The 10941-nt window shown below is 37.3% G+C and overlaps 1 long non-coding RNA gene across 5 annotated transcripts; it reads left to right on the top strand.

The window, feature by feature from the left end:
* The first annotated feature begins 394 nt into the window (after nucleotides 1-394).
* On the top strand, nucleotides 395-4793 carry LOC131243186 (uncharacterized). 5 transcript variants are annotated; one of them, XR_009169931.1, is made up of 5 exons: nucleotides 395-704; nucleotides 1552-1813; nucleotides 3926-4134; nucleotides 4451-4548; nucleotides 4668-4793. It is a non-coding gene; the product is annotated as an uncharacterized LOC131243186 (long non-coding RNA). The 5 variants fall into 5 exon arrangements; XR_009169928.1 differs by having other exon boundaries at nucleotides 3911-4134; XR_009169932.1 differs by lacking the exon at nucleotides 1552-1813 and having other exon boundaries at nucleotides 400-704; nucleotides 3911-4134.
* Nucleotides 4794-10941: the final 6148 nt, after the last annotated feature.

Genomic DNA, 10941 nt, shown 5'->3' with positions numbered 1-10941 from the left:
TTAGTTGTTGAAAACTGAGACTAAAAGTCTACCCTTTTGCCTCGGTTGGTGAGAAAATGAGGCTAAAAGATTATCATTTTGCATAATAATATGAGAGAAAATAGAACTAATCAGAAATTGGGTGGGCCCAATACATCTCTAATCATGTAATGGGGTGGGCCTCTTACCCCTTCTTAGCCTCTTATGTCTCTCCTTTTCCTGACAGTTACATACGAACCGGGGCGGAACCTTTTAGCCTCACTTGCATAGAACTGAGGCAAAAATTTCACCTTTTAGCTTCACTTGCATAGGAACGGAGGCAAAAAAAAAAGTCACCTTTTAGCTTCAGTTGCCTGAACTGTGGCAAAAAGTCCACCTTTCATGAGAACTGAGGCAAAAATCGGACATATAAAGCACCGGAAGAAAGAAACGACAGAGGGCGGTGTTGAGAAATCAAAATCGCTGGAAGCTTCGAATCTCCTCTCTAGAGAGAGAGTGAGAGAGAGAGAGAGAGTCCACCGCTTCTCAACATCCCACTGCTCAAACCCTAGAAAAAACGCTAACCTGAAAAGGCCGTCCTATAATTAGAAAAATCTTCTCCCTTTTCCCTCTCTCTCTCTAACCTTTCCTCTTTTAGAGCCTGTGATCTTCGTTCTTGAAGGATTTCTGCCGCAGATCCCGCTCCGGAATCGATGTTCCAGCTCTCGGATTTTCTTTTCTGAGAGGTATCTTTCACATTCTCGTCGTTTCTGCTCGAAATTTAGCTCTGGATCTCTTTTTGGGAGAGATTCCTCGCGTTTTGACATCTTTAAATGTGGATCTGAACTGGTTTGGAGCATTTTCTGAAAATTTTCCGCTTATAGCTTTGGAACCGGCGATTCCGCTCTCAGAATTTTGTTTTTGAGATGTTTCTTTCAAATAATTGTCTTTTCTAATCAGATTTTAGCCCAGAATCCCTTATCTGTGGAGATTCTCTAACTTCTGAGATCTAATTTGCGGGTTTCAGCTCCTGAATCGGGGTTTCTGCTCTCCGGTTCGGGTTTTGTGAAACGTTTCTTTTGGTTTGCTCGTTTTTAAAGGAGATTCTTTCAATTTGAGAACTTAAATGCGGATCTGCACTTGCTTTTTATTTTTATTTTTTTCCTTCTCGGTTTTGAGAGGATTCAAATGCCGAGATTTCAATGGATTTTGCGGGAGTTTGGGAAATTTTAATGCAGTTCCTGTTTTTGGAAAGATAATGTCTAGTAATGGTTTAAGAAAGCGTGGGTTTGGAGGATTTTGTGTTCGGAAATTGCTGATTTCCACAGTTGAATTAGGGTATTTTTTTTTTCTCTGTTTCTGCTTGGAATTTAGCTTCAGATCTTCTTTGATGGAATATTTATCATTTTTTGGTCTTGTTTTTGGTGGGATATATGAATCTTTACTATTTTATTTGTTTTGACGGAAAACAAAAGATCATAGAAGTAGCAAAATTTATAATGTGATTTCCAAGTTTAAGAAAATGTAGTGAGGATTTGAGTAATGTTTTAAATTTTCACTGCATTTAAATGATTTACTACTGCTGTATTGTAGGTTTAGCTCCAATATCTGGTTGCAGGAATTAGCCTTTTGGGATGCTTGTTGATGTCATGATACTTATTTATAGTGGGGTCCTTATCTTCATCGGTTCGGATCACTGACCCATGTATAATTTCACCTATTTAGTTCCTTATAGTAATAATTTCACCAATGAAGATAAGGACCCCACTATAAATGGACAATAAATTAAAAAAAATTATGAGGATGTCGATATTGATGATGAACTAGACCCTGCGATGAAGGAAGAACTCGACAGGTGAGCTGGATGTGTTTATTTTTGGATTTGATCTTTCAGTTCCATGTATGTTTTCTACAGTCCTCATACAATGTTCAGGGAATTATATAATCCTGGGGTATGCTTACTGTTTCAAAGAAAACACTTACTGTTTCTATGTTTTCAAGTTTGAGTGATTCAAAATGGGTCAAGAGTTTGTCATCAGCCAACCATGACATCTCTTCACCTTAATAAATACATGGGGTATGCTTACAATGTATCTTTTTCTTTTTTCTTTTTGCAATGGCTATAAGTACATGCCTTATAAACTTTTGGCTTGCCACGTCACGATGGAGGTGAGTTTCTTGGCTGTTAACTGGTAGCTCTTTGTTGGAAAGTATTCTTCTTCATCATGGTTATCAAACAATTCCTGTTACAACAAAAGTGGCTGATGTGTCAGTCCGTGTTGGCATTGAGTTATAGTTTGACCAGCAAGTGTGTCAGCCAAGTGAGAAGGTCCTGGACTGGATCCAAACTTAAATAGATTGAACAATTGCATTTTGGCTATTTGATGAATGTTAGAGATTGAATGAAGCAGCTTCATAAAAGCTCAAAAGAATCCTCATCAACATGCCAAATTGAGCTCCAATGGTTACCCACATAATGCCAAGTAGGGTTCTTTTGACTTGTGGTAAACTCCTTCCAGTGGCATAAGACAAGTCTTGCTTTCTTTAAATTTTATTTCCAATTTATGGTACTCAAAAGGTGTGTTGTACCAATGTGAGCCAAGTAAGTTGTTTCCTGTTGTGACTTCTGTGTGCTTTTCGACTGGAATCAGGACTTGAAGGTTGGAAATTTAGTTATCTTGATATTCTAATGATGGATTTGGATGGCGTCTTTACTTCAGAGTTATGTAAGTAGAAATTTGACAGTAATGCCATTTAGGAAAATAACAAAAACTTTGAGAAATGAAATTTACGTGTTTGAAGAGGTTCTGATATTTTTTAGGTTTCGATATTTATTTATTTAATTTTCTGATTTTCTTTTATTTTGACTTGATCTTGATTGTGAAGTTAGAGAATTGAAAATTTGATGTGAATGCTGTTTTAGAATTGCTTATAGATGTTGTGAAAATCGATATTTAGTTTTTTTTTAATTATTTTTTAAAATCAGTAGTCGGTATCTTCTTTTCTTCTCCTCTTTTCTTTTCTTTTCTTGTTTTGGAAAGGAAGTTGCGCACACATTCTCTTTGTGATCCTACGGGCCCCTCCCAAGGTGGCCCGCACTGGCCTGGTTGGTGGGGTGATCTTCAAAAAAGGAGGATGACAATCACCATTATTTTCTTACTTTGTATGAAAAATGAGGAATCCATCGACCATCTATTTATCCATTGTCCATTTGTGAGGGAAATATGGTTGAACTTCTAGAATCTCTTTGGGGTGTCGTGGGTGATGCCGGAATCAGCGGAGGCTTCTTCACTCATGGCATGGGTGTGGGTTTGGGAAGAATGGTAGGAGATGTTGGAGGTTGGCCTTATTGACTAGTACCTGGGCTTTATGGGGGGAGTGAAACAATCGTTGTTTTCGTAATCTTTGTGGGAGTGCATCCATGGTTTTTGAAGGAATGGGTTTCAATCTTTACTGTTGGGAGTGAGTTGGATCTATTTTGTAATTAGTTGAATGTCGTGTAATTCTTTTGGTCATTTCAGTTTCTTTCAGTAAAACCATTACTTTTAAAAAGAAAATATTCCTAGTTAGAAATTTGCAAGTTTGGCGGGTGTGGTTTAGAAATGACTGATGACTGCTGATTTTTGGAGGATAATTTTGTATCTTTATTTTGTTGTTGATTTTGATTTTTATGATTTAAACAGTCTTATTTTAGTTGTTAGTAGGAAATTTGATGGGAATGTGGTCTGAGGCAGCAGGAAGTGTTGCTTCATGCCAAAAAATGAGGCTTATTCGGGTGGCTGCCACCATGAAGATCATTCCTCTTAACAGATTGATCCTGGACTCTCATTAAAATGCTAATGTTTGACTGTTGTATGGATGTATTAGCATGTCTAGTTTTCCAGGCCTGATCTATTAGAAACTGATAGACATAAGATTAAGATTGTACCTTTCTGAGTTGTTGAGGTGACAGATTTCCATGTGGTAGGATAAGATCGTGTTGTTCGTGATGGAATCTCAGCAAGCTCAATCTCAATCGCAGTCGTCATCTGTTAGAAGCCACACCGCGCTACCTCTTGTCGAAAGAAGAAATCAGAGGAAGCTAGTTTCTTGGCTGATCTAAGGGATCACATTGATGAATTTGTTCATGCTTCCATGGACAAACACAAGACATGCTTTACGAAGACCATTCAAAAGGTTAGGCAAACACTTGAACTAGAACTTGAATTGGGGAGCCAAATGTCAACAAAAGAAACTGAAGATAACACTTGATAGACTCCAGCGTGCTTGACAGTATACCAAACTATATCCACAGGAAGCACGTCATCCATGTATCCCAATCCTCATAATTGCTAACCCTGTTATGGATGTGGGGAGCTGGGCTGGAAAATCATAGTGGTGTCAGACTATCCTAGCTATTGGTTATCATCAATTGAAAATGATCCGAAATCCAAATTACATGGTACATTTGTATATGTATTTATTTACCAGATGGTCTTTTGTCCCATTTCAGATGTTTGGAATGTCGAAGGTTGTTGCTGAAAGGAATTTTGGTCTTAATGAAGTTGAAAGTTCTCTGCCTCTTCAAACAATAGTCTCAGAAAAATAATGGTGAGCAAGATAACCTTTTTTCTTCTTCATGAAAACAGTATTATTTTTCTTTTGTACCCGTATGTTTATTTCCTAGTTTGTTATTCCTTCATCTTAAAGCTATTCTTTAATGTTAACAGCAGAAGAAGATGGACGGGCAATGTTATCTCAGGGTCTGCCAAGCACAACGGCACCGGTGATGACGGACGCAACCATGAATTTGTATTATTTGTAGAACTTAATGTTGCGTAACAGTTTGATTAAGTTAAACTTTAAATAGACTGTTGTAAACTGTTTTGTTGGTATTGTGGCTTTCATGATTGATTGTTTCATGAGTGGATTGAATGAATGGATTAGTAGTTTAAATAAATATTAAAAAAAAAAAAAAAACATTTTTAGCCTCAATTTGTAACTGAGGCTTGAATTTAGCCTCGATTGTTGATAACCAAGGCTGAAATTCCCGTGGTTAAAGGATTTAGCCTCGGTTGTTGAGAACTGAGGTTAAAAATAGATTTAGCTTCGGTTGGAGGCAATTGAGGCTAACACTTAGATTTAGTCTCAGTTGGAAACAATGGAGGCTAAAATTTTGATTTAGCCTCATTTTGTAAAAACCGAAGCTAAAAAGGTTCTTTTAGCCTCACTTGAAGAACTGAGGCTATAAAAGTCATTTTAGCCTCGGTTGCTAAAACTGAGGCTAAAGCCTTTAGCCACGGGGGTTTCAACCTCGGTTTGAATAACTGAGGCAAAACTGAGGCTAAAGGCTTTAGCCTCAGTTTTTAACATTTTTAGCCACTGTTTTGAACCGAGGCTAAAGCCCCCTTTTCTTGTAGTGAGGATGATCAGGAACATCCAACTGATATCCTCCATCAAAGAAAACCTTTTCGGACGTTTTGATCAGGCCCAAACGCAAACCACGGTGCGTTTCTTAGTCTCTACGTAGGCCAATTGCCAATCCTTGCGCACGACTAGCATGTGGAGGACCGATTTCAATCCAACCAGGACTCAGTTCTCGCCGAGAACTGAGAACTATAAAGGCCCACGCCCATACAAGGAGAAGAAATCCAAGGCCCGATCATAGGAAGGAAGAAAGAAGGAGAAAAGAAGATCAGCTGCGTAGTAAAACGGAAGCACGACGCTGAGTCACGATCAGCCTAAGGTAGATCAACTCTAGACCATCCTATGCCCTTCTTTCTTCATAGATTTCTCTTTCCCTTGTTTTCTTCCATAGGCTCACGCCAAAAGATCGACACCAACCTATGCTCAAGAGGGAACAAACATTAAAGAGCGAGGGTTTTATCATTTAGGCTTACATTAATTTAAGTTATTATATTTACCTTGCCCTTACATGCCATCCTATTGTATTATCTTACATGTACATGCTTTCATGCTACTTCTACATTGCCTTTAACATGCCTTCATGTTACTTTGAATTCTTGATGCAATTATATGTTTTACGATCAATTATTTACCCGAGATTATAGTATAATATTGCTTACAAGTGATCTTTCTGAATTTATGCAGAGCCTTAGATACAAGTCCTGCCCTTGCCCTATCAAATATATTTGAGTTGGCCCTGCCACTCATCTCTTTATTGAGTTGGCCATTTCCACTCTCCTTATTAAAGAATCGGCCGTTGTCGCTCTTCTATTTATTAAGTTGGCCATTGCCATTCTCCTTATTAAAGAATCGGCCATTGCCGCTCTTCTATTTGTTGAGTTAGCCATTGTTACTCTTCTTTTATTGAATTGACCATTGTCATTCACCTCTTTATTATGTTGGCCATCGCCACATTTATCTTTGCTAAGTTGGCTATTGTCACTCTTCTCTTTATGTTATTACTATAACAAATTAGACTTTTTTCAACGATTTTTTTAGCAACGAGTCTAATTTCATTGGAAAATGCAATTTTTTACAATGACATTTCAAGTCGTTGAAAAAAATAGATTATTTACAATGACAATTTAAATCGTCGCTAATAGTTAACTTTTTTACGACGAGCTTCAATTATCATCGCAAAAAGTTGTCATAAGAATTTTTTACAACGATCTTAACCAGTCGTCGCTAATAGCCACTTTTTGTGAAAAATTAGGTGTCGTAAAAAAAAATTTTACAAGGACACAAAAGTTGTCGCAAACAGTAGCTTTTGCGACAACTGGTTAAGCTTGTTGTGAAAATTTCCACAGTTCTTTTTGCAACGACTAGTTAAACTCATTGCAAAAAATGCTGAATTATACTTTTTGCAACGAATGTATTTTCATTGCAAAATGTTAGAGTATTTACAACAACATTATAAATCATCGCAAATAGTCAACGTTTTTGCGATGAGCTATAATTATCGTCGCTAAAACGTTTCCCACCAATTTTTTCCAATAAAACTACATGGCGGGAAAGACGTTTCATCACGCGTTTCAATCATCATCGCTAATGTCCACTTTATGCAATGAATTGAGTGTCATCAAAAAATATTATTTTTTACAACAACACAAAAGCCACTACAAATACTATGTTTTAGCAACGACCAGGTTGACTCGTTGCGACAAATACCAACTGAAACTTTTTACGACAAATGTAATTTCATTGCAAAATGTTAGAATATTTGTAACAATATTGTAAATCATCGCAAATATTTAATGTTTTTGCGACGAGCTACAATTATCGTCGCTAAAATGTTTCCCACCAATTTTTCGCGGGAAAATTACATGATGAGAAAGATGTTTCGCCACGTATTTCAATCATCATCGCTAATGTCTACTTTATGCGACGAATTGAGTATCGTCGCAAAACATTATTTTTTGTAATGACACAAAAGTCGTTGCAAATAGTTTATTTTAGCGACGACCAGGTTAACTCGTTGCGATAAATACCAACTAAAACTTTTTACGACGATTGTAATTTCATTGCGAAATGTTAGATTATTTGCAACAACATTGTAAATCATCGCAAATAGTTAATATTTTTACGACAAGTTATAATTATCGTTGCTCAAACGTTTCCTACCAATCTTTTCCTAAAAAAATTACATTATGGGAAAGATGTTTTGCCACGCGTTTCAATTATCATCGCTAATGTCTACTTTATGCGACGAATTGAGTGTCGTCACAAAACATTATCTTTTACAATGACACAAAATTCGCTGCAAATAGTTTATTTTAGCGACGACTAGGTTACCTCGTTGCAATAAATACCAACTGAAACTTTTTACGATGAATGTAGTTTCATTGCGAAATGTTAGAGTATTTACAACAACATTGTAAATCATCGCAAATAGTCAACGTTTTTACAACGAGTTATAATTATCGTCGCTAAAATGTTTCCCACCAATTTTTTGCAGAAAAATTACATGGAAGGAAAGACGTCCACTTTATGCGACGAATTGAGTGTCATTGCAAAATATTAATTTTTGCAATGATACAAAAGTCACTGTAAATAGTTTATTTTTGTAATGACCAGGTTAACTCGTTGCGACAAATACCAACTAAAACTTTTTGTGACGAATGTAATTTCATTACGAAATGTTAGAGTATTTACAACAACATTGTAAATCATCGCAAATAGTTAACATTTTTACAACATGCTATGATTATCATCACTAAAACGTTTCTCACCAATTTTTTTCAAAAAAATTACATGGTGGGAAAGACATTTTGCCAAACGTTTCAATTGTCATCGGTAATGTCCACTTTATGCGACGAATTGAGTGTCGTCGTAAAACATCATTTTTTACAACGACACAAAAACTGCTGCAAATAGTTTGTTTTAGCAACGACTAGGTTAACTCATTGTAACAAATTTCAACTGAAACATTTTTCAACGAATGTAGTTTCATTGCGAAAGGGTAGAGTATTTGCACTAACATCGTAAATTATCTGCCTGTGTACTCTTATGAATAGTTTTCCTTCATCTATCTGTGTGCTCATCAATTAAACAGTGAAAACCAACATATATTGCCTCATTAAGTTCCCGATCGACGATCGAATAGTGCACATTACTGATGATCACTCGTTCGACTTCCTAATCAACAATCAGACGACACGAAGTATTGTTGAACATCTGATGAACCTCCAATTAATGATTGAACGGTACAAACCAACATAAATCTTGTTATCAATTCCCCTATTGACGATGGAATGGTGCACATCGACAATCGCTTGATCGACCTCCAATCAACAATCGAACGATAGAAAGTATTGTTGATCATTCGATCAACCTCCAATCCTTTATCGGATGGTGGAAATCATCGTACATCACTTCATTAAGTCTCTAATCAACAATCGAATGTTGCACATCATTGACAATCATAAGATCAACCTCCCAATCAATGATCGTACAACACAAAGTGCTTTCAACCATTAAATCAACCTTCAATCATCGATTAAATGGTGGATTGATGGGATGGATGGATGGTTAGATGGATGGATGTTTGGATGGTTGGATGGAATAATTAGATGGATAGATAGATGGGATGGTTGGATGGTTGGTTGGATGGATGGTTGAATGGGATGGTTGGATGAATCAATATGTGAATAGATGGATGGATGGACCGATGAATGAGATATTTAGGATGGATGGATGTTTGGATGGTTAGATGGACGGATCCAATGATTGGATGAACGGATGGATAGATTGATCGATGGGATGGTTGGATGGTTAGATGGATGGATATTAATAGATTGATCAATGGGATGGATGGTTAGATGGAATGGATGGATGTTTGGATGGGATGGATAGATGATTGGATGGTTGGGATGGGAATGGATGGGTGGTTGTTTGGATGGATAGATGATATGGATAGATGGATGTTTTGATGATTAGATAGAATGAATGGATGGATGGGTTGGTTCGATGGATGGTCAGATGGATGAATGGATGGATGGGATAGTTGGATGGATGGATGGATGGGGTGGTTGTATGGATAGATGGCATGGATGGATGGATGTTTTAATGATTGATGGGATGATCAGATGTATGAACGACATGGTTGGATGTTAGATAGATGGATAGTATGGTTGGATGGATGGATGCATGGATGGATGTTTGGATGACTGGATATATAGATGGATGGAATGGTTGGATAGATGGATTGATGGATGTTTAGATGATTGTGTGAGATGAATGGATGGTTGGATGGGGGATGCAATGGTTGGATGGGGGATGCGATGAATGAGGCTCTAATGGGCCACTAAGGGGCCAACAAGATGTATGAATTCTATCCACACTGCCCATCCATTTATACGCGTCATTTTAGAGTATGACCCCAAAAATAACGAAGATCCAAGGCGCAAATGGACCACAAAGTGGGGATTAAATTCACTTCATCCAGGTGTATATGAACATATCAACTGGTTGGATGACAAATAAACAATATGGTGGACCCTAAAAAGGTTTTAATGGTGGCCATCCTTAGCACCATTTCCTATGGTGTGGTCCACTTGATATTTAGATATGCATTTTTTTTAATCTACTATAATCTAAAATGATATGAAAAAAAATGGATGGACAGTGTGGATATAATTCATACATCTCTCTAAAATGATGGATGGTCTGGATACAAAACACACATCAAGGTGGAACAGATATAACTAGTGACGTCACCTTAGTAGGAGTCTTGCGGAAACAGATTGGTTATTCCCCCTACCACCAGCCAATGGCTGGTGGTCGATGCTCTGTGTGCCCCACCATGATGTATGTATTTCATCCATGCCGTCCATATATTTTTTTATATCATTTTATGACATGAGACCAAAAAATGAGGTATCCCAACTAAAGTGGACCACATTACAGGAAACAGTGTTGAATGAACGTTGACCATTAAAATTTTTTTAGGGGCCCTAAAAGTTTTGGATCAAGCTGATCTTTGTTTTCTTTTCCCTTCATCTGGGTCTGTATGACCTAATCAATAGATTGGATGTCAAATAAATAGTACAGTGTGCCTTAAGAGGATTTTAATGGTGGATATCCAATCACTATTGTTTTCTTGTCGTGTGGTCCAAATTATATTTATATCCCATCCATTTTTGGTGTAAAGACCTAAAATGATCTGTGAAAATGGATGAACGGAATGGATGAAATACATATATCATGGTGGGGCCCACAGAGCACCAACCACCAGCCATCATGCTGGTGGCAGGGGGAAATGGATTGGTTACTCCCCCTGACACCAGACAACAACTGGTGGTCAGTGCTATGTGGGCCCCACCATGATTTATGTGTTTCATCAATGCCATCCATCTATTTTTAAAGATCATTTTACAGTATGAGTCCAAAAATGAGGTATATCCAAATCTCAAGTGGACCACATTACTGGAAACAGTGTTGAATGAGGGTAACCATTAAAAACATTTTGGGGGCCATAAAAGTTTTGGATCAAGCTGATCTTTGTTTTTTCTCTTCATCTGGGCTTCTATGACCTAATCA

The sequence above is a fragment of the Magnolia sinica genome, chromosome 4, assembly GCF_029962835.1.
Source record: "Magnolia sinica isolate HGM2019 chromosome 4, MsV1, whole genome shotgun sequence".
Classification (NCBI taxonomy): Eukaryota; Viridiplantae; Streptophyta; class Magnoliopsida; order Magnoliales; family Magnoliaceae; genus Magnolia; species Magnolia sinica.
Note: the sequence above shows the minus strand (reverse complement) of the source record. Positions and strands in the feature narration are given on the sequence as shown.